Raw genomic sequence first — 24,952 nt, 5'->3', positions numbered from 1 at the left:
GCGATGCCAACCATTTCTCCCCCTCTGCCACCTCCCCCGTTCAACCCAACGGCAACATCCCCATTGACGTCAATGGGAGTGACTGCAGGGTGCAATGCGGCTTCCGGCCACCAGGGGGCAGTAGCGGCTTTTTCCTCGCGTCAATTCGCTTATGGGCGCGGTGGGGGCGTGACCTTAATAATGTGGGCGGGACTAATCGGAAAGTGGGCGTGGCTTAGAGCAAGGGGGCGTGGCTTAGAGCTGCCCATTCATTGCCATGTATTGATGCATGGGAAGCAAAATAGACTTGGGGAGGGGGGGTTTATGGGGTGGGGGTGTAATATGGGATGTGCTTTGAGCCTGTTTGGCTGCTGGGTGCTCAACTCTCTTCCCTTTGGGTAATATTTGCGAAAGGGCCCACGATGGTTCAATGTGAAATGATTCATGGGTGGCTAAATGGATAAATAAATAAATGTAAAGCATTACAGCCCTGCTCTTTGTAATTAATATCAATTGAATTAATCACCCCGAGCTCAATGAAACCTTAGTTAACAAACATTGTGCCATCCCCCTATTCCCACCCCCTTTTCCAGACCAAAACGTAACGTTCCCAATATTGGCCATGCAGCTGACAACAATAAATCCTCTTAAATTTGCCTTCCAAGGTCAGCCAGTGCGGGAGATGCATGTATATGATTTTCTAGTTTACCTGCTAAGGAGAAGAGGGGTCAGTAAATTATCCTCCCGCTTCAGCCTAATTGAATAGACCAGTGGACGTGGGGCTGGAACGCAGAGGGAGCGTGAGGACACACTTGACAACATCTATCTGTCACCGAGGACGAGGGGAGACAGGTAAATGGACTGAGAGAGGGGAAGATATAGCACGCGGATAATAACCGCCATGTGACTGGGAAGAACAAGTGTTCAAGGAAGAATAACAGAGCCACCTCCATTATCTGCAAAGCGACTCCGCTCGTTTGTTTAATTAGTGGAACCCGCAGCTGACAAGGGAGGGGAAGATTGAAGGCTGGCTGGGAGACTCGTTATGGATTCTCATTGTGAAATGGGTGGCGAGAGTTTGGAAGCAAAGCCAAGGGTGTTGCTTTGGCTTTGTCAAATGGGCCAAGAGTGACAGGTTGATGTTTAGGAGACAAATGGATCCCCACTGTAAATCCATGACTGCAGCCAAAAGCAGCAACCCAGGGATTACACAGTGTTTGCTCCTGTATGGGGCTTTCATGCATAGGTTGTGAGGTTCTTTATATGAGAAGGTTTAATGGCGTTCATCCTGTTTCCCGGATAGAGAAAGCAAAGCAAAGTCATTTGCTCAAAATTACTCAGTTGAGACTGAGAACCAATTGCTGCACCTTCTGCTCATGAGCCTGAACCAGAGGATGAGCAGCAGTGGGGAATGGAGGGGGGATGAGGGCTGGGAGCTGCCTCTGATGCTACCATTCCAATACATGCTATGCCAGAGCTTAGTTGTGCAGTTGGGCTGCAGGGATGGAGGAGAAGGATGAAATTGATGGAGCACTAAGATGGTTTTCTGCAACAGATGCCCTCGGGTTGGGAGTTTTCCCTTCTGTTTAGTGGCTCCTGTCAGAGAACATCAAAACACCTTAAAGTTCCATATGGGAAAAGGATGAGGAATGCTGAAGGATCAATCAATGAGAGAATCAAGAGGAGACCAAGTTTTCCATTCTCAAACTCAACAGCAGAATTCAAACAGAAAGCAGCAATCTTTGTAATCCAGCCATAGAAAACACATCTACCCGTGGTACAACACTGCAATGGAGCCCATAACCTTCCCATCTTTTGCCCTGTCATTAAGAGCAGGGTGGAAAATAAGGCATTCAACAACGTTTTGAGGAACAGCTGCTTATGTATCTTCTATTGCCCAGCACCTTTGTGCCCTTCCCAAAAGGGCACGGAGCCATCAGAGAGAACTGAAGACAAAGTGCAGCCTTGAATGGACGGCGACGTTCTGCAGTCATTGTCATTTTAAACACCAGGATGAGAAAATTGCTGATGGGAGAACAGGACGTTCTGGCATTTATAAAGTGATGGAGATGGCAGAATTCAGCCTGGAAGTTTAACAGTATTCTTTAAATGAGAGGAAAGGTCTTATCATGGAGCTGGGTGGAGGACACCCCAGCATCAGCCCTTTAAGCACCCACAAAGGGACATATGTAATGCACCAGAAGAGACAAAGCATCACTATTGGGACTTTCTTGTATGTAATCTCAGTGTAGTCAGTCATTCCGTTTTAATCATAATGCGATGCCTTTTACAAGAGGGGGTCGTGCTGGATTCTAATCCATTCTGTAATTAAGCATAAATTGTAGAGAATTGATTGAACGCGGTGATGAACTCACAGTTTACTCAGTCCTTTCCCTGCCAAAGGGTGTCCCTGTGCAATGAACAGGCTTAGGGGGGCTGCCCAAAGGATGGAGCACACCCAACCTCTGGCACGTGGTCTTATCTGGGAAGCAATGGAAGGACTGAAACAGCAACGCCACAGAGATAAGCTGAAGATGGAGGAGGGCTTTCGGAGGAAATATTTAAGAGCAGAGAGAAATAATGATCTGATTTAGAAGTGAGCAGGAAAGGGAGGCTTTGACCCCTAAGAGGAAGACCTTGTGAGGTGCCTGGAAGAGACTGTCGGAACCTGAGTGTTATCTTTAGCTTTGATTTGGGGCATATTCCAACTCCTACGGTTCTATCTCATCCAGCACCTGGAAATAGGGCAGAGCAGAGCCCTGTTTCTCCCCCATTTGACAATGGAGCATTTTCACTCTCCTTTACCCAGAGCAGAGCAGGGGGGAAGTCTCTCTTCCCATACAAATACTTGCTTTGCAGCAGACAGACACTCGCTGCAGCCTTTCCCATGCTCACCAATCCAGCCCAGCATCCATTCATCAGCGTGAGCTCCGGGGAGATTTCATTTTCTTCCTTTCTTTCTAAAGCAAAGATGAACACTTCATGTGCTTCAGACACCCCAACGGCAGACTCCACTCAAACACAGTTGCTAAGGAGAAAAACCTCCTTCTTCCCATTCCCCCCCCTCCTAAAAACAACCATTAAAACCAATGGCAGGTATTGCCACGTCGAGAGGCAGTGAACTCAACACAGCCAACCCTCGGCCCTGCAGCCCAGGGAACAGGCTGGGATTCTTTGCTTTTGACCGCCCGATGACCTCGAGGGATGCCGGCCTGATGGACATTGGGACCATTAGCCTTTTTAACACACATTCTTTTCCTGTAATGCAGACATTGCTCTGCTGGTTCGCACCCTCTCAACCAGCCATGACCCTGCCCGCTGGGTTATAGGCTTAGGGCCAGGGGGATGGGGTCCATTCGGGGCAGCATTTGCCTTTCACAAAGCCCCAGGACCCACAGCATTCCCCATAGCCTGAGAACAGCATTGCCTGCCCTATGAGGACCACGCAGGGCTCTGTGCTCTCATCCCTTATGGTTCTGATTGGGAATGGCTGTGCTGCTCTGGGCTCTTTGCTCAGACCACATGAAATCCCCATTCCTTTTATTTGCCCTCCCTTTCTTTTGCTGAGGCATAATTTTTGGTCTTATTATTGCAAGCAAAATGAGGCAAGAGCGAACGAGCCCTGCTGCTAATAGACCAGAACAACCTATTAATCCAGAGCAAAATTAAGCAGCGCAAAGGTTAGGGAAACGAGAGCCTCGATGTTTTTTAACCTCATACTCAAGGCCTGATCTGATGGCGATGGCTTTTCTACTGACTTTAATGAGCCCCAGGCCAGGAGGTGCAGTGCAGCTGAAGGTCTGGCTTTGCCCACAGGCTATCTGCCTCCCCAGAAGCCAAATTCCATTGATATCTCTGTTTCTCTTGCACCCATGCATAGGTTTTGCTATAAGACTGAGCACCCAGTTTGGCCAACCGAAGAATGTGGATAATAATTAATCCCTCTCCCGCTGAGTTTATCACAAAAACCATCTATGAAGTGATCCGGGACAACCAGATGGAAGAGAGCAAACCCCACCAATGGCTACAAATGCACTATTCTTACAGACATCCCCTCTACCTGAACCAATGGCTTAAAACGTTCTGCTGGCAAAATCATTGCAACCCAACAAAGTCTGCTTTGAGGTTGAAGGGACAGATTGGGGTGGGAGAGGGAATTCCTGCCCCAAACAGAGGATTCGTTCCAGCTAAAAATAACACAAATAAATAAATACAGATGCCAAACCCACAACAGGGTGGTGATGGTGGTGGTGGGGTGTTAAAACAAAGCTTTTCATCCCTCTTTTTTTCAGCAGCTCCATCACTGAGCCCCAGCACGTTTTAATTCCCCTCTTGGGATGGTCGATGAGCTGCATTGAGCTGAGCAAGGAAACATCTGTTGGGCTTCCCATAAGTTGGCAATGGGTGCAGCCACTTCCAGCCCTGCAGCCCCTTAGCAAGCAGCAGTGTGGGGTCACAGCCCCCATCAGTGCTGCAGCTCTGAGCCCAGAGCATGGGATGTATCTGCAATGCAAACACTCAACCTCGAGGAATGGAAAGGTGAGAAGCAACAGTGGCTGTAAATGAGCATGTATTGTGTCCAATGCTCCTCCAAGGTAACCTTCCCACTGCTGGTTTCTTGGGTGATCCCAGAGTCCCATCTGCCCATAGACAAAGTCCTACGGCATGCGGAAAATGCATCTGGCCTGGCTCCAGGATGCCTCCTGCAAGACCCGGCCCATCTGCATCTTCTCTTCTTTATCCAAGCTTGCTCTGTGGCATATTTCCCCCCTTTTCCCTCTGTACGAGCTCAAAACATTAACCCTTTCTGCCCAGGCATGGGAATAAATGTAGGCAAAATGAAGGCGGCACGAAAGCAAGTTTAGAGATTGACTGACTTCAGCCTACACAAATCCACAACAGCTCCAACGACTTAAACTAAATGATCCCCTGAATTTACTTGGCAGCGGGTAAGAAAATAACCCAGCATTTCTGCTTTGGTGGAAGCTCCAGTTGCTTCGATTCCTTTGGGGAACCTTCTTGACAATGAATTGGTGTCTGCAGGGCTGTGGAGCACAACCACGAGTCAAACACGTGCAGATGTGGAAGGGAAAATGCTCCATCTTGGGAACAGCTGAGGGCACGGGACCTCAGGGTGCAGGAAAGCTCTTATTGGTGTTAATAGGGCCAGGATGAAGGAACCCAAGCTGCCTGGGAATGAGGATCCACAGCCCATGGGCACCTTAGGGAAATCCAAGCTATCATTAACAAATTAAACCCGAGCTTCAGGCTAGAACACATAATAACCTGTGAATTAACTCCATTGCATTCAGAGGATTAACGTTGTGCCAAGAGCTGATAATTAAAAGAGTCCCGATAAAAGCTCTGCCAAAAATTAATTAATATAGAGAAAAACAACAACTCGACATCAGATCTGGAGCTCTGATACATCCGCTCACACAGCCCAACCAACACCTCTTCTATGGGCATCACCAACTACAGGAGTATTGGTTGGCTTCCAAAATCAAAGCATCTCTACCCCATGCTGTAAACCTGGAGCTGCTCTTCTCACCCTCTGCCCTTTGCTAACAACGTGTTGCTCCCATCCAGTTGCTTTATCTCTTGCAATCAGGAGGGAAGAAGAAGCAAGAAGAAAAAAGGCAGCCATTAGAAAGACTCGTTAGGGACCTGGTCTAAAATCAATTTTAATTAGAAACACACCGCTCTCATGTTGAACGTGGTTGGTTTGAGCGCTGCTGCTGGCCAGACGCTCTGACCACCATTTCCATACAGGGGAACAAGCTCTGCCCCCCATGGATCCAAACTATGGGGCTGGGACCCACCACCAGTGGTTATAAATGACCATAGGGTTCAAATGATCCCACTGCCCAGCAATGGGATTTGTTTGCTTTGGATGAGGGGGTATATGGGGTGAGAAGGTGCAGATGTAGGGGGGAAGAAATAAACCATACAGAACGATGTGGTTTTATGAGCACTGCTGTGACCCAGAGTCAGTTGGTCACATGCAGCCGGTGCCCATTACCAAATCAATAAGCATTAAATCAACCTCATTTTCTACTATTTAAATTAACTATAACTGTTTTAATTGCAGATTCATAGCCTGCAAACTGCTTATTACGCTTTACATTATGGCTGAGATTTGCTTGCACGTTACAGACCATTGAGAGCACTCTGCAAAGCCGTCGCCTCCCCCCCACCCCTATTAAAGCAGAGGGAAGAGAGAAACAGAGGGAAGGGATGGGAATGGGATAAAGGAGCTTAGCACTATAGGGGTGCCCTGGGAGAGGAGGGGGGGACAGCATTAGGACTGGGTCCTGTGAGTCCAGCATGGCTCCAGGTTCTGGTAATGCCCTTGTTGAGGTCTTTCTTATGTCACTCCCTGGTTTCCACATTGCTTTGCAGCAAAGCATAGACTTGCTTGGTTTAAGAAATAAACCCCATCCTGCAGTTAAAGTGGGGGAGGAAGGGGAGCTTTTAAAGTGATCTTTGATAGTTTGCATCTTTCCTAGAGAGATCTCACAGTTCTTTTTGGTGCAGGACGTCACTGTGGCATTTTGGCCTCCTGTTGTTTTTGCCTTCTTCCCATGTGGTTCCTGAGACAAGGAATAGCCTGTAGGTAAACGGGAGTCTGCTAATTTTTTATGGATGTCAGTCTCTTGACATCAGTGTGAGACAGACTGGTCCCTGGGTCAGTGGCAGTGACCCCAGCAGCACTAAAACATGCACAGAGTAAACACTCGAGGGTGGGCAGTGAGGGGTCTCCCCGCAGCGGGTCTGCCCTGCTCTGGCTCCTCCCATGCTCCCCAGCACAGAGTGGGTCCCTCTGTCCCTATGTAGGAGTGGGGACACTCTTATGGGCCACCCTACAGCTCTGGGAGCTCCAAGCTCAGCCTGATGGACCTGGCGATGCAGCAGAATGTGATGCGTGCTTTTCTACCCCAGCAATCCAAGGGGAAACTTTGCCATCTGACTTCTCACCTGCTCATTTCTATATGTCAGCAAAGTGAGCAGATAACGACACATCCACCATCTCTACAACAGCCCCGTCCCTGTCTCACACCAACCCCAGGCTCTGCAGCTCCTGGCTTAGGGCTGCACCCAGCCACAGGCTCCCTAATAAGGTTTTATCAGCATTGCCAGACCTCTTTTTTTCTTTCCCTTTCTCTTTTAGCCAGGCAAGGGCACCCAGGGCAAGATCAAACGCTCAGTATTTACATGCAGGCTGCCCTGTGCAGTGAGGGCTGTTTACAGGATCTTGCTTCAATCTCTTGGGTCTGAACAAGAAATTGAATTCTGGGCTCCCAGATTTTCTATCTGCACAGCTGGCTCCGTAACAGGAATTCTGCATGCACGCTGGGTATAAGCCGGGACTACTTTAACATCTAATTTCAGCACAGCAAGAATTAGCTCATCCATAAATGACAGCAGGCCTGCAGCTCCTCTGTCCTCTCAAATGCCCAAAGCACAGATTAGCGATAAAAATATCTGATTTTCTAGATGCTGTACTTGATAATAAGCTACTGAATTCCCCTGGATGGATTCCTTAAACGCTCCCTTTCACTCCACAACCTGTGCTCCGAGCAAATCCTGGTTTCTAAGGCTATGCCAATAGACACCCCACGCTGTGCCTCCCCCTGACCCCAAGACTGGGCTCCATTGGGATGGTCAAGAGGGATCAAGGAGCAAACCAACATCAGCATTCTCAGCCATGGCTCAATGTTACTGCTTTGAGCACTGCAGCCATTGGTGTCTCTTCCTTCTGGCCCCCAGTCAGTGCCTGGTGCTGTCACCCCATTGCTGTCACCCCCATGACCCCCAGAATTTGGGTGAGATTTGCCCTTGGCCTCCTTCCCCCGAGCTGAGGGACTCCTCCAGAGCAAAAGGAATGAGAAAGACTGAGTAAGTAAATAATCATTGTGGGGTTTGGAGGGCAAGGGGACACATAAACATGCTGATATTTCTACATGAGGTGTTCCTGTCCTACTATCTAAGTAGGTGAGGAGCATGGAGATGACACCATGGCTACAAACAACCCTTCTCTCCCACCACCCAGCTTTGCTCCATGATTGTCCTTATACTCAGGTCCAATAGAGGGGCTCCACCAGCTGGGCTGCCCCATGGGCTCAATAGGAGACATCCCAGTGTGTGCAAGGAGGGAATGCTCATCTCCCATGCTCCCAGCCATGATGAGTAACACACGAGACCCCAGAGGGAGGAGAGAAAAATGAGGGGATGCTCAGAGCATTAATAGAGAGCCAAAGGTCCCCGCCCAGGTAGGAGAAAATGTGCAATAAAATCAGCCGATTTGGCTTAACAGGTAATTACAGAGTTAATAAAACCAGGCTCCTTGACACCGTAGGTCCTAACGACGCAGCCCATGTCATGGGCAGTAAGTGACTTTTTACTTTGCTGATCATTGATCCAGCAGACAGTAACAGCCCCGAATTGGATCGATGCAGCTGTCGCACGCCGGCATTGGGGCCGTGCTGGCAAAGGGCGTGAAATTTCACATGAAGAAGTTTCCTGCTCTTGCACTGTGACCTGGTTGGAAATGAAACATCTGGCCATTTGCCTCTCCTGCTTTTAATACAGAGATTAATCCGTGCTAGGAGCTGTTTGCCTGAAAACTCCGTTTTATTTAAAGGAAAAAAAGCAGCATTGAGTCTTATTGTAAAGGGGGAGGGGGGCTTTTTGTGTTTGTAAAGCTTGATTTTCATAAAGCAAAGCTCTGGAGTTTAGGAGAAAAGGAATGTAATGTGTAAGTCAATTTGAGGGCTACAGCCAGAGATATTTGCTACCCGTCCTTCTGACTCCCAACCAACACTTACTAGTTTTCCACTTGGAAACAAAACCTGAACGTTTTGGCCAGAAAGGAGCGTTATTATGGTGATGGAAGGAGGGTTTTTATGGTGTTTGTTGCACAGTGACCCCTCAACCCCATCCCCAACCCAAACCCAAACCCCAGCCCCAACCCCATCACCATCCCCAACCCCCATCCCCATGCAGCTCTAACCCCATCCTTTAGAACCCCTTCAGAACAACTTCTGTTCCATTTGGCTGAAATCAGCTTCCAGACCCAGAGAAAAACAAATATTCCAATGGCAGCTCGCTGGCATTTTGAAGCAGGGAAAGGGGTGCAGCTGCCATTGCCTAGGTTTGATCTCTCCAGGTACAAACACCTGCAGGGCAGTGACCCCAAAGCCCTGGTGTCCCCCCCCAGCTGTGGGCACAATGGGGACAGGAATGTCACCCTGTGCTGCCCCAGGTTCCACCTGCCCCAAGCACAGCACACCTGTGGCTCTCAGCCCTTGCAGTTGGTATGAGCTGCAGGAACAAAGAAAGAAGCTGGTTTAATATTTAACAGTGCCAGCGGGGCATCTTTAAACATTACACCATTTATTACAGGTTGCTTTTTAGATTTACTCCAGCTCCGAGAAAGTTTCCACTAAACCACTCACCCATGCTCTGCCCGAGCGTGTGTTTTGTGTTGCTGGGAGGAAAGCAATCCATCAGGAGCTGGAATTTGGCACGGCCCCATATGAGCAGCTCAGAGCTGAAGGGTGGGAGTGCAGACTGCAGGGCCTGGGGTGGGGGGAGTGAGGCTGAGCCCCCCACTCTGACACTGAGACCCCCAAACCTTGCACGCATCACTGGTACAAAGAGAAAGGCTTGTAAGGTATATAGGCAAAAATGGGGGAGGAAATAGCCCTGACTTTTGGGGTGTCAGCCCCACACAGGACATTGAGAGATGGAGTTTAACACACGTGCCATCGTGCCCATCCTCAAGGATGGGATGTACAAGGAGTTGTTAACTGGGACCCAAACCCAGCATTGATGCACCACGGTCTAAATGCAAAACTGCAGCCTGGAACTTTCTTGGACTGTAAGAAAATTATCACAGCAGCCTTTGCAGAAGGAGAGCACGTCTGCTTAATAAACATACCTGGAGCAGACACATCTACGTGGCATCCCAGCCAACTATTCCTATGCCTGGCTGGGCACTGCAGCCCTGCAAGAAGCAGATATACCCAGATACCCACACACACACTGCAGGAGGCAAGAGGAACTTCAAACCATCCAGTTGCTTCTTTACAAGCATCCCCACTTTAACTAAATATTTGCCCTGTGTTTATACAGAGTGAGCTCCATGGCCTTTTATAGAGCTGAACCAGCAGCAGCCCTCACTGTTCACCTACAGATCCCTGGGATCCACAGCAGAAATGCAGTAATGATCCTGCCCTCATTTTACTGATGAGGGGAAGGCAATGAGTGCTTGTTCAAAAACAATGCAGAAGATCCATCTCAATCCTCTTTTTCTTCCTTCTTCCCCCCCCAAAAAGGATATAAAGGGATGATAAAGCACAACTCGAATACCAAAAAGCAATCGAAGCCAAACTGTTATCTGTTGGTGCTGCAGATTCCAGCCAGACCTGGGCACGCTGCAGTCTGACACTGAGGGCTGTGCAATGCAGGCATCCACTCCTGGCTACAACAGACCTGGAGGATTTATTCCCTTTAGCACTGAGCCCCTTTTGGAGCCAAGGAACACCTGCAGTCTGTACTCACACAACCCGTGCTTCGTAAGAACTAAAAGAGTGACAACAAATGCAATATCGGGCACTGCACAAAAGGATGCTTCATCTCCAGAGCCCTTCAAATGCCTTCTACAAACTCCCATCTATAAATAATACCCGCACTGAAGTGGAGGTCCCTGCAGAGCAGGTCCCCATCCCGCAGTGTGCTTTATGCAAGACGCTGTCGGCGTTGGGAGGAGATTGTATTTTAAAGCAAGAGATAATGAACCTCATTTTGCAGGTGGGAGGATGAGGAGGGGGGTGGGTGGAGATCATTGGTGCTATGCAGAACTCAGAGCATCCTCGGGGTTTTGTCTGCTTCTAAACCTCCTTGGTGCATTGAGGTGCTGCCAGGACCCTGCAGAGACCCCCGGAGCTCTGAAGGGTTGAGCAGCATTTCTGCACCCAGCAGCGTTGTTGCTGCAGCCCCACTCAATGCAGCTGAGCACAGCAAGGCCCTGGGGCATCTCCGAGAATAATTGGAGGTGAGGAAGGAATAAAAACAGCGGAGCTTTTAAAAGTATACATGAAATATTTAAAAAAAAAGAAAGGCAAAAAAAAAAAGGAGATAAATTATAGATGGGTATACAATGCCCAGAGATGCCTCGATTTATACGGTGCCGTATCCTGAGAGCAGCACAGCTCCAGGCAACAGAAACGAGGAGTCGAAGTGAACAGCGGTGCTCAAAGTGACATCTTTGAATGGGGGGGAATGGAGACGCCCCTGGGGCACCGTGTAGAAATGATTGCCGAGCGGCAAAACAACAATGTAAGTTAATTTCGATGAAATTAACAGTAGTTTCCTTCCCTTTGAGCACAAGGAGAGGTGTAATCAGAGAGAGGAGTGGGGGGGGGGAGAGAGGCTACAGAGAGGTGGAATAGCACAGATGCTTCGGAGGGTCTGAAAACCACAGCAAACTATTCCAGCATCGTGGGATGCTGGTTTCTTTATACAAAACAGAAGCAAAAAGGCTGCCTGGGTGAAGGCTCTGCATCTCCTCTGCAAGCTTTAGAAGTGAAGTTTGCTTCTTATTTGAGTGTTTTTCTCTTCCTCGGGGCCCAAAGGTGCTCTGCATGGAGTGGGGTCTCGTGCATCAAACCCATCTTTGGTCCAGAAAGGGATTTTTTGCAAGCAGCATCTCCTGCTGTGATTTATTGGACTGGGATGACAGCAATTAGTACACACTCCTAAAGGGAACCCAGTTCAGATCTGCTTTGGGATGGCACAGCTCTGTGCTGCTCAGGGTTACACAGCCCACAGTCCCCATCCCTACAGCAGCAAAGGACCTTTGTGGAGGGGGTGACTGCAAGCCTTGAAATAGAAAACCCCTGTTCAGAAAGTGCTTACACACACGGTTAAGCCCCGCTGACATAATTTGTTAAGTGAAAGCTGTTTTAAGCATATGCTTAAATGTTGTGCTGCAATTGAGGGCACGGAGCTCAGAGCCGGCGTTGGTTGGCCGCAGTGGCTCAGCAGAGCTATTTAAGTAGGGGAAAGTGGGAAAGTGCCTGAGAATGAAAACACTGCACTGATACAAACCGTTTTCTGCTGTAAACTTTAGGAGGAACTCAATCCTGCAGTGGAAATCTCCCAGAGAGATGACCATGGAGATCCGAGGTCTCATTCCCTAAAGCCAAGACCCTCCTGCTTGTTTCGCAGCACCCAGCCCCTCTCAGCTGCCCCACTGAAGCCCACCTCATTCCTATGCTTTGTGCTTTCAGGTGGGTCCCAGCACTCTGCCTCAGTTTCCCCCCACCCCAAAAGGAAGCACAGGTGGAAGTGAGAACCCCAACCCTGCAGCTAAGAATGGCGCTGCTGCAAACCCTCCTTTAAAGGCAAGGAGAGATGAAATATCCCCTAGAGATAACAAAACAAAAGGGGAAACACTTAGAAATCCAAAACGAAGACCCAAAGCCTCGTCCTCCTGCCCAAATTCAGTTATACAAGAGGTGGATGAGGTAACAGGCATCCCAAGCATTGGTAATGCCATGCATAGAACTGTGCCTGCTCCCTCTGGGCACAACAGCTCCCAAGCCCATTTCAGCTGGTGTAAATTGCCCAAACCCCATAATGAAGTTATGACAATTTGCAACAGCTGACGATCTGTTGGTCTAATGAAGAGAAACACTGGGAGGAGGGAAGGAATTAGTTTTAAGTAAGAGCTCGTTGCAGAGCACACGCAAACAGCTTTAAGAGATCCCTAAGAAGCGTTACATAAGGATAAAGGAAGAAGCCCGACCACATCCCATCCTCAGCAGTGGGATTTTTCTTCTCCCTTTAGCTGAAGGATGGGATTCAATAAAAGCTTCTCATGCACACGGTGTGGGGGTAGGGGGGTTCGGGGGGGGGGAGGAATGATCCGCAAGTAAGCAGAGATGTAAACAATATTCCAAAAGGGGTTTTGCTATTCTGCTGGGCTGTTTTTTTTCCTGTTTCCCTCCAACAGGAAAGCCAGCCCTGCTGGGCCATATGTCACTGCTGACAGTCCCTTCCATCAGCAAACAATGGCCCTCGCACTGACCAGGGTCAGCGGCACGCGGGCGCGCTCCCAGCGCTGCGATATCGGCACAAAACATTCGTCTCCAGCTCCGATTTTCTTCCTGTGATTCTCTCCCTCCTCTCAAACGCTGCAGGGCTGAGGAACGAGGGCGAGAAGTGACCTCACTGCCATGGCCCAAACAAAGGGTGCGGGTGTGGAGTTGCCATTGGGATCCAACCCCGCTCTCGTTCCCTGTTGACCCATGGAGAAGCTGTTGGGAAAGCGGCTCCGTCCCTGTAAGCTGGGATATGGGAATAAAACACACCGCCTCCGTATGCTGTCTGTCCCATGTGGCAGCCCCATCCCTGCCACAAGTGTCCCAAGGATGGTTGGGATGGATGGATAGAGCAGTGTGGGGTTATGGATGCAGGAGAGATGGGGCACAGCAGAGCAGCTCAGCGCTGCAACGCTGCACCAGGAGGTGCAGAGCTGTGAGCAGTCCGATGTCAGAGACCCGAACAAAACCTTCTGGGGGGCACAGATAACAGCCAGGAGAAGGAGAAAATAAAGGATGAAGGGAAATAAAAAGGAACTGCTTTGCAATCCTTGGGAAGTGCTGCCCGTCTTAAAATGCCAGGGAAGAAAAGATAATGAGCAATGCTGAAATGTATTGTAGGATGCAGAAGGCGGAAAGAATGTAGGATACAGAACATGGAGTGCTGAATACTGAATGTAAAATGCAGAGTATAGAATGTGGAAAACAATATATGGAATACAGAATGTAGAATATAGAGAATATAGAATATATGGAATGTGGAATGTAGAATATATAGAATATATACTCTATATAGAATATATGGAATGTAGAATGTAGGATATAGACTATATTGAATATACAAAATAGAATATATAGGATATAGAATATGGAGGATATAGAATGTAGAATGTATAGAATATATAACAGAATATAGAATATATGTAGAGTATAGAATATGTAACATAGAATATAGAATATATAGAATATAGAATATATAGAACATGGAATATATAGAATATAGAATATGGAATATATAGAATATAGAATACAGAATACAGAATATATACAATATGGAATATAGGATATAGGGTATAGGATATAGGATATAGAATATAGAAGCCCTGCAATGCAAAGTCCAACTTGACCACTTCAATCCTATTCAATGCTAATGTTAACAGAACCTCCTGATTTGAAGTCCCCATTTCATTTTTGGCTTATTAAGTTTCATTAATGTTCGTTTCTTGGTATGTGTGCATTTATTTATTAATTTATTTTGGAATGGAAGGAAGGGGGGGGGGAAAAAAGAAGAAATGAAGCCAAAATGGCTTTTGAAATATCTGTCACTGTAGATGTGTGCAACAAAACCAGGCAGCACTGAATCCTGCCTGGAAGTTTTGCTATGGACCCTTTGCAGCAGAGAGATATGAAAAAATATATTAAAAAACAACACAGAAAAAGGAAAATGCCCCTATTTAGGTGACTCTTGATGTTTTTACCCCCCCAAAATAAAGGGGGGGATGTGAGGGCTGCAGAGCCAACACCTGAGTGCTGCTAAGAGCGACGGTGCCGGAGGTGGCTCCGTGGCTGTTTACTCCGAGTGCCATCTGGCTGTATAGATATAATAACAATTATTCCATCGAGGTATGCAGCTCTCTAAATCATATTAATACACAATGATTCCGCCGGTCTTATAGGACGAGCTGTTTCTGCGTGCTCCCATTTAACCCGGGTAATGCGCTAAAAACAAGCCTGCCTCATCATTAAGAATTGATTTTTTATTTATGGCAGCGTCGCTTGCAATCCCATGATATCCCTTTGTAATTTGGGAGAACGGGGGGCTGCATCCCGGCGTTCATCTCGTTTTATGGCACATCTTATATAAAACACAACAAAAAAAAACCAAAAAAAAACCAAGGCATCTTGCTGCATTTGGATATTTACGCTGTGATTTGTGCCCTCGCGCCGCGGATGCCGCTTCGCCGCGCTGCCGCGGAGGGTCTAATATACTTCATTAGCTGTATTACATCAGATAAGGGTTTTATTCCTTTAAATTATTTAACCTTGGTAGAGCCCGCTGGGACCGCATAAATTACAGCCCCGCTAATGAAAATCATTCGTTAGGCGATTCAAAAAGACAACGGGAAAAGGATTAAATACCTCCCGACATCAACTGCTTTCCGTGCTGGAAATCAAAGGTACCCCCCTCATTCAGAGCGATCAACAGCTTCCTCACATCAGCACCAAAACACCTGGGGCAGCAAAGCCACATTTTTACCTTATTTCCTCCCTCCCCTCCCAATTTCTGCTGCCTTTGGAAGGGGCTCAGCCGATTAAACACCATTTTATCATCGTCGGCATGGGCAGAATTGAGCTCCTAATTACACCAATAGACCTCAAACGCTTTCACCTGGCCCTCCCTAAAGTCAAAACACGCAGAGCAGCGATGGGAAGGAGCAAAGTGGGGCTCACCCCAGGGACCCCATTGCCCCCCCAGCACAGCACTGGGGCTGCGTGGACCGACCCAAACCCATCCCCTTCCCATCGAGCTGTTATCTGAGCGTTAAGTAATCAACCCAGCACATTTAATTTAGATTCTCCCCCACTAAGTATCTCACGGGGGACATCTTTAATAACACCTTCCGCCATCCATATCACTATTATGGTAAATGTTGCTGCATTAATTTCATGTTGCTTGCTTTTTTTTCTCTTTTGCCCAGCTTTTGCATGTGGAACCCATTGCTGAGGGGGTGGGTTGGGTCAGGCCCCCATATCATGAGGTTTTGGGTTAGCTGTGCCATGGCACCCTGCTTTTTGGGCACAGTGATCCCCAAAGGAGCCTTGACCATCCTCCTCCCCACTTCCCAAGCTTCAGAAAGCCCAGCAAAACCAACCCAAGGGGATGGTGAAATGAACCACATCTTGAAGCAAAACCACATCACCAAAACAGGGATGGATGGACACAGCTTTGGGGCTCCAGAATGGTTTGGTGCCACTGTATAGCACCCACTCAGCTCTACCCAAAGAACAGTCAGGGCTGTGGGCTGCTCTCCTGAGCTTTGCTCCAATGCAGAGTAACTCAACCAGAATAAATCAGAACCCGTGGATACTTTTGGCTGCAGAAGCAGCTGAAACCCCCCCAACCTGTGTCTACAGTCATCCTCTCACCATCCATAGGATCGCACACAGTGACCCCGATAAAACCCCACCTTTAAAGCAGTGATTTAAGAACGGCAGTTCCATTTCCCAGCTCCTGCAGATATAAAATCAGAACCCAACTGAAGCCGAATGCGTTTTCCCTGCTTTAATTACTGCGCCTTAGTTTGTCTCAAAGCTCTCTTCTTTTATTTTTGCCTTTAAACCTGTAAAATATACCCAGCGTGGAGTTAGTTTTACCGTTCAGCTGATAAACCATGAAAAACATGGGGTTTGCAATGAAACTGCTGACAGCAACAGTAAAGACAGAGCGCTGCCATTGGGCGCTGCTGCAATTTGCCTTCTATGGCCGTCTCTGAAACAAAAAAAAAGCTCCACATGCAGCATGCAAAGAAGTTACAAGTGTGTGTGTGTGTTAAGGGCTCGGGGAGGGGGGGGGGGCTGAGCACATACGAGACGAGGAGGGCGGGTGGTCGTGGCAATGGGAGTGGGGAGAGCTGCAGATCAATCATTTATAATTAACAAAAATCCGATTGGTGCTTTAAATAGAGATCAATGTGTTGCAGGCTGAGTGGATTGCGAGGATGTATTCACCTTCTCGTAACTCTCCTAGCAAGCTGTCACACCTACAGAATCACCATTTGTTTTGTTAACAAAGCTTCAGGGGGCGCCAGGCTCTCATTGAAATTTCATTAATCTAATGGAGTAAAGTCCTATAGAAAAAAATCAAATTCTCGTTGGGCGAGATGGTACCTGGGAAAGATAACCTCTGTTTGAACTCCCCGACTCTGATCGCTCTGCTATTAGTCTGAGGAAATAGACAGCAACTAGGATGATTACAGCCACCGGCCTCAACATTTTTCCCCCCCCCCTCCCTCCCTTTCTCTAACCATCACCACCATCCCCTTTCCCAAGGAGCAATTTCAAATGCCAGCACCGGAGTGGCTACATGCAGTGCAGAGGGGCTGGGGCAATATGAAGCTGGGAGGGTGGGGGGCACAGGGCACAGCATGACAAGCACATGCAGGGTGGGCTCCTTCCTGAAGGCATCCAGAGCCACAGCAGTATGGGGAGGATGCTGTTGAGTCCTGGAGCTGCACAGTGTGCTGCCCAGTATGTTCTACCCATCCCACAGTGCCTTGATTGAGTAATAGAATGGCTTAAGGTTGGAAGGAACCCTAAAGTTCCAATCCCCATCATTGCTATGGAAAAAAAAAACCCACACAGCAAACAAAGCCCCAACACACAGTTCTCTCTATGGAAACCCATTCCTCAACACTTCAGACCTTGCTAGATGTTTTCAAGGAAAAGCCTTGGGAAATATCTACCTTTGCCAGACGTTTCCCAGGGCAAACATTTCCGCTGCTGCCGGACACATGACCTTTAGGGACAGGGCAAGTAGCTCTTGCTAATGTTTTGAAGATGTTGCATTTGGAATATTCCAGGAATCCCAACAACTGGAGTAACACAATCGCAGGAGAATCTCAACTTTCAGTTCACACTCCTCCCAAATTCCTCGTCCTCTTGTTTGTGGGAAAGGACAGGAAACTTGAATCCAAGAGAGGAAAGGAGCATTACAAAAATACTCCCACGGTTTTCTGAATGCTTGGGATTGCTGCTGGAGCCAGGTCTGCAGAACTAGACACTGCTTGGAAACGGATGGCTGCAGAGGTGCTACCGAGCACAGACACACATATAATGTTAAATCCCGCTAAGCAAACAGCAGTCGGGTTCACAAATTCTCTTCAGTGCACTCAAAAAGTGAACCAGCCGTTCCTCTTTTCTCACATCACTCATCCAGGTGGCTTATAAAGTCCAGCTGCAGTTTTTATTCTGGAGGGCTCCCATAATCCAACCACGCCACTCGACGTGCCATCTGTGGCACGCGGTGCTGAGCCCTTGGCCAACTGTCAACATGCAAATAATACAGTAAAAATCAGGCCATTCTTTCAAATTAAAGCACTCCGGTGATAAATACAACTTGAAACGGATCGGATACGGAAACGGATACCTGAAAAATCTCATCTGTATGAGCATAAATTTAACTGCATCGGATAAAGCGGTCGTGTCACTTTACCCACCCATCAGTAGACGCAGCCATTAAATAAATAAATAAACAAATAATTGTGTATTTCCTTTCTGTTTACAATCTAAATATATGGCGCACTCCATCTGAAACTGTTGTCAGTCCTTACGGGAAGCTGAGCGAGCCCCACTCTTCTGGGAAGGGCTCCTGTTCCCTCTCGTCAAGGGTTGTCTTCCCAACTCCCATTGCATCCAAATGCCTTGAAGCAATCACCTTCAGCCCCCATAGCAGGCTGGAAACCCACCCACAACCCGAGGGAAAACTTTGGGTTCTTTGTGGCTCCTTCAGAAACATGTGGGCTTTGAGAGCTGAGTGCCAGGTTTGGGTTGGAGCATCCTGAGAAGATCTCTGGTGCCATGGAAGCATCCATCTTTGGATGAGATATGATGGCCTCAAGTTGCACCAGGGGAGGTTCAGGTTAGATATTAGGAAACCCTTCTTGTTATGGAGGCACTGGCACAGGCTGCACAGGGAGGTGGGAGAGTCACCATCCCTTGGGGGGTGTTCAAGGAACACTGAGGGACATGGCCAGTGGGCACAGTGGGGGTGGGCTGGGGTTGGACTTGGGGGTCTCAGAGGTCTTCTCCAGCCTTAATGATTCTATGATTCTACCATCTCCTACAACCAACCTCGCTGAGCCCACCCCACCTTTGGATGGTTGAGCTGCAGCTCATGGTGGGCACCCAATGCCCTCCTGCTCTTGGTAGGTAGGAGCAAAGCACACCAAGTCCCCAGCCCACGGTGCTGTGACAGCACAAGGGGACAACATGAAAAAGTGAATGGGAAATATTGATGGGGAGAGCTGGGGGGGGGGAGGCAGCAGGGGGGCTGAACTGGGGGCACCGTGGGAACAGCAGATGTGGGATGGGGGTGATGGGACACCATGGGAGGGGGAAGGCGAGGTGAGCTGAGCCAGCAGAAAATGATGCTGCAACCGGAGCCGGTGTCTGCTGGGGAACAGAAGGAGCCTGACGGAGATGGGAGGCAGGCAGGGATTCAAGGAGAGGGCAACATTGAAGGAAGACAAGAGGCGATTATGGCTTTGGCAACACACGCGTTCCTCTCTCCCTGATGTCCCCACCTGGCACAGCTCTGTGCGCTGATGGATATTTTTCCTGTGTGTGCCCTGCATGCCCAAAGTGCTTCCCTTTCCCAGGAGCCTCAGTTTCCTCCATGCTGGGGATCCACCTGTGGCATCAGCTGCCTGTCCTCCATCTCTTATCTCTGTTAATTCGCTTCAAGATACGCACTGGAAGTGATTTTACCTTTCGGAGCCAAAAGGGATGAAGGACAAGCAGCAGTGGGAGAGAAGCTAAGCACAGCACCAAGACTCTTCAAAAAGGAATATATATATATAAAGTTAAATAAAGAAAAAGAAACCTTTGTTTAAAGCACAACACCTTTCTGGGCATCTGTCTCCTAGCAGAGAGAGAGCAAGACTGTGAGTGAGAGAGATGTGCACACACACACACACACACACACACCCAATTGCAAACACACACACACACACACGCAGATGAGCCTTCAGGGAATTGTATGAACTTTTGAACCAGAGATGCAGAGACAGAGCCTACCCTGTTCCCACTTTAATAAACAATTTTTTTTTTTTCCTTCAATTAATTAAGGTTTGGAAAGAGAAAAAAAAAAATGGCAGAAGAGAAGTAATTTAGCATGCAGCGCGTACTTTACAGATGGATCCTACCTTTGGATGCTTATTAAATCTATGCATGATTGCGCTAGAGAAAATTAATCGCATTGTTTTTCACTATTCAGAGGGGTTTGCAAACAGCAAAGAAAATGATGCAGAGCTCTGGTTCCCCCACCCCCTCCCCACTCCCCCCATTCACACAGTAACAATAAGGACAGAAACCTAATTCACGTCGCTCCCTCACCCGCATGGTGCCAGGATGAGCGCTCTGTGCTGGGGATGGCAGAGCTTCTATTCGAGTAGGACTCACTGCATAAACCCACCAGCATGTCAATGTTTATTTCCAACACTCAAAAAGACCTCAACCTGAATTTCTCACTTTAGGACCTCTGAAGTATTCAGCTAAAGAGTGTGGGGTTTTGTTCGGATGCTGACAGGGAGAGAGAGTGGATGGGCTGCGATAGAACTACTGTATTTTGGCTTGTTGAGTAATCCTCAAATCCCCAGTCCTTTGGTGATAAAATATATTCAAAAGTATGCAAGATATTGACAGAACTACCCATGGAGACACGAGAGATCTGCATATCAGCAGCCTTAATAAAAGATGCTCACATTCTGTCCTTTCCTCCCTCTGTAATGGCACTCAGTTGGCAACCCAACTCAAACCAACCAAGCCAAACCAAATCTAACCCAAATAAACCCAACCAAAGCCAACCCAACCCATCCAACCTTACCAAACCCAACCCAACTCAACCCAACCCAACTCAACCCAACTCAACTCAACCCAACCAAGCCAAACCAACCAAGCCAAACCAAACCCAAATCAATCAAGACTCAACTTGCAAAGACCAAAGCAACCAAACACAACCCAGCCACACCAAACCAAACCCAACTCAACCAAGCCTTACACTCAGCCTGCAAGGACAACACGTTTCTAAAGGAGCCAAAAGAATCACTGTGTTTTTCCTCAGGGTTCCTTGCTAAACCCTTCCACACATATGGGTTGCATAAGAAAATGAACCCAGATCATCCCTTGGGCTGGGCTAAAATTGAGGAGAATTATAGAAACTAATCACTTAGAAATCTGACATTAGGAACAATCGCATGGAGAAGAGCTCCTTAACCAATGCAACAAAGGAGCATCAGAAAACACCCCAGTCTTAACATTCCCACCACCACCTGTAATTTCATGCTGTAGTTTGCAAAGAAGAAACCTTGCCTCTCATTGCTCAAACAGGATGAAGAAAGAGATGGAAGCTAAGATTCACAGGGCATTATTGCCTACTCGCAACAGCATTGCTAACAGCGTGTTCCAGACATGTGTGCAGCTAAGATGAAAGCAGAAAAAAGGATTATTTTTTGGTATGAAGGATCTGCAAAGGGAGTTTTTTGCACAAAACACTCCCGACGTTTTACAACCCACATCTCAGCCCGCTTTACAATAGCATCCTGAAATAGTTATGCCCTTATTACGGCATTTCAGTGCATTAAAAATACATTGGGCAAAGCAAATAACTTTAAAAAACAAATTTCCACCAATGTGGAGCTATAACATTAATTGCAGGGCTGTTTACATGTCTGCTGCTTCCCTCTCAGCTATTGCTATCGCATCTCCAGCTGTAAAGGTAAAGGACAAAACAAACATCCATGGGTTCTGGCTTCCTCCTGCCAGCAGCTCACGCAGCTCTCAGAGCTCTCACATCGCTACCCATTTTCTTGCATTGCATTTCCCTTACAGAAACCCTGATGTCCTTCAGTGTGTGCCTTCCTGTGCACATTTGTGCTTTCCTGAGTGCCAGCTTGGTTTATCACCGATGTAACAGGACAGAGCACTGCAGATCTGCGAGTGTTTCCACTTCGTTATACTCAAAGCTTCATCTCCTTTTGCAGAGATGCAAACCCCGACTCGACCAACCCCATGCAGCAATGGACATCAGCACAGAACCATCATCTCCCCCTGTGCTCGCTGCATAAAAACAGCCTTAGTCACACAGATTGCAGCTGATTTGCCAAAGTTCTGTTACATTACGGTTACAGCTCTCTGCCCATTAACTCATAATAATAGGGCTATAACAACAATTTTTAAGAACAAGACAATGAAGTCATACTGATAAAATAGGCCATAAACAGGGATCTATCGCCTGCTTATTGCTTTGTAACGATGAAATACAACTTACCCTCAGTTACACGGAAACCGGAATTATTTTAAGTCGCATCTATTAAATAAATTATCTCTTAAGTTCTGTTGTCTGGGAGACACCACACATCAGCAAACCCTCATCGTTTGGCCCAGGTGGGGAATGGGAGTAATAAAGAACCACACACGCTGCAGATGCACACTCTGCTCCTTACTTCCCAGTCTGGAACCTCCTGAACCTGTTGGTCCTATTCCCTCCATCATGGACACAGATCCCACACATGGAGTCTTGTAGGATCGGGCCACATCTTTGGGGCCAGCAGCAGCCACAGAAGCACAACTTCTGCAAGCTCAGCTCTCTGCAGCTGGGATGGGATGGACATACACCCTAAGGCCTTTGGCCAAAGAGATAATACTGCTCCCATTCCTATTTCCATTGTTTAGAGCAAGTGAGTATTTTCACAGCTGTTCTGGGGTCTCTGGAACTCGCAGTCAGGCCCTTTGGACACTGAAAGTCAGGAAAGCAATTAAGCACATGCTTATGTGTGGTGCTGATGACAAATCATTTTCTGTTCTGGAGCTTAGAGAGAGACTGCCTGATTGTTTGCAAGAGAACTTCCAACAGCAAACGCTGCACTTCTGAAGTAGAGAAAAGCTTCTGGGATGAAAGCTGAGCAGGGGCTCACCAGAAGGGAGGATGGAAATGGATGAGCTCTCAGGAACTGGTCTCCAACCCCACTGCACAAGACCCAGTTCTGGCTTTGCAGATGCCCTTCACCCACATTTGGCCTCATGGAGCAGGAAGACTTTCCCTTTCCTACAGAGCATGAAGCAGAGAAGTGGCACGAAGGTGAATTACCCAAAGGGACCCATGGGGAGGATGAGCAGAGCCCTGTGCCCGCTGCCACCCCATTTAACCTGGAGCAGCTGGCCATGCCTGCACGCTGCCATGTGCTTTCCTGCACACAACCTGCATTATTACATGCACCCATATTGCAATAAATCCATTGTGCAGAGTGCAAGTGCACAACACCAGCTCGAGTGCACGAGCAGCAGTGGGAGTTATTCTTGTGTGCAGAACACGTGCAACAGAGCAAGCTGCTCGGCAGCTGCACGCGTTGCTAGTTGCCCCTTCCTATGGGAAGGAGCTGTGCAGCACCATGGAGATGCTAGGAAATTTTTACGAGATGAATTTGGTGTTTGTTAGGCATAAAGCTCAGGATGTGCTGTGGGAGGTGGGTGGCACCAAGGGGAGGTGGGGGGGACAGCCCTGGGCCTTTGCTGCAGAGCTCAGGATGCCAATGAAGAGGTAGAATTCTCTTTGCCCTTCTGGTTGAGCTCTGAGGAAGGCTGTAACAAAGCTTGCTGCCATCGAGACTATATGGAGTCTGTATTTTGGCATAAGCCAGGTACAGCAGACATAACCATCCCCACTTTGTATCAAAATACAGCTTGGATTAAGAGGGACCTCAAGCATCACTTACCATATGCCACAAAGCACTTCTGCTACACGACCCACGGGGAAACTGAGGCACCAGCAGGAAGAGAGAAGGACACCCAGCCCCATTCTCACAGTCCTTGCTCAGAAGTTCAAGCAGAGAGCTGAGAATTGGGGGGCAAAACTTCCCTTCTGTGCCAGACGATGCCCAGGATGCGCTGCCCAACACTCCCCAATTTATCTGAGGTTTTTCGGGGCTGGGGGAAAAGGAGGGGGGGGATGCAGGAGGCCTGGACTGTCTTTCGGGGTTGCCATGGCTGCAAGGTCATCCCTCCAGACTTGGCTCTACCAGCAGAGTTCAGACGGGTCAGCGTGTGACCGGCTCAAACCTTGAGGTTAAAAGTTCAAGCGGTGACGGAAAAACCAATATGTCCACGCAGAGTATGCCGTACAATTTATTTCAATTTACATCAAGCCATGCATATAAAATTTAGATAAATTCTATTCAGATCTGATGTTGCCTGACACACAATGTATGCAAACAGATGTCTTTGGGGCTTTCGCTCAGCTTTGGGGAGGAGACGGGGTGCTAAGTTAATACGTATTAATAGCAAATATAAACTTGGGGGGGGGGGGGGGGGGAGGCTTTTGTTTTACATAAAAACAGGATGGAGATTTTAGGTTTCTAAATGCCCGATTCCCTTCGCCAGCTCTTAATTTTGATCCTCCCTTTGTCATTTGCCGAGCTCTCTCGATCCACGCGGTGTCATATTAGGAAAGATAATGAGTATTTACAACTGCAGCCCTGCTTGTCACCGCACTTATAGCCTCTATTTATACCCCGTGCCACTTTCTCCAGATTCCTGGTGACTGATGGCTTTGATTTATATTTGAACACGGTCGCCCCCCCCCCCCTTCCTTTGCTCTCCTCTCCTCTGGTCCCCACCTCCGGGTGGCTGCGGAGCAGCCCCATGGCCACGAGATGGCTCCTGGAGCCCTTCTGCAGCCGGGCTGGAGCTGGGGGGGTCCAACCCACCCCATCCCACCACCACCACCCCCCTCTCACTTTAAGGGCTTGCCAGCTGCTGCTCTGGGGTCGGGAATGAGGGTGGGAGGAAGAAAAAGATGGAAGAGAATTCAAATATATATATATTATAGATGCGCGTAGATAGATATTGATTGCATATGGAGAAAGATAGATAAAGACATTATACATAAATATATGCATATTTATATATACATACATATATATATATACACACACATACATATATATACCTATATGTAAAACCAGGGCATGCAAAATGCTGGAGAAAACAAGGGTTTCCCATCTCTCCATGGCAGAAACCCATCCCTGTGCCGTCCAGCTCACCTGGGTGGATTTTGGGGACCAGCAACAAAAAGAGATGCCCATCCCCAC

General features: G+C 48.0%; 1 protein-coding gene across 2 annotated transcripts in view; it reads right to left on the bottom strand.

Annotated features, from left to right (window-relative positions):
* SKAP1 (src kinase associated phosphoprotein 1) overlaps positions 1–24,952 on the bottom strand; it is a 113,049-nt gene that overhangs the window by 51,201 nt on the left and 36,896 nt on the right. The window contains exon 1 of one of the 2 annotated variants that reach the window (XM_085532280.1): positions 17,552–17,728. The exons of the other annotated variant lie outside the window; for it this stretch is intronic. The gene's annotated coding sequence lies outside the window, so the exon portion shown is untranslated. Of the gene's footprint in view, positions 1–17,551; positions 17,729–24,952 lie in introns of those variants that run through there. 2 annotated transcript variants of the gene reach the window in all.

This window comes from Coturnix japonica, unplaced genomic scaffold (assembly GCF_054131305.1).
Source record: "Coturnix japonica strain WE unplaced genomic scaffold, WE-NBRP24 Scf049, whole genome shotgun sequence".
Taxonomy (NCBI): domain Eukaryota; kingdom Metazoa; phylum Chordata; class Aves; order Galliformes; family Phasianidae; genus Coturnix; species Coturnix japonica.
This window is presented reverse-complemented; position numbering and strand designations above follow the sequence as displayed.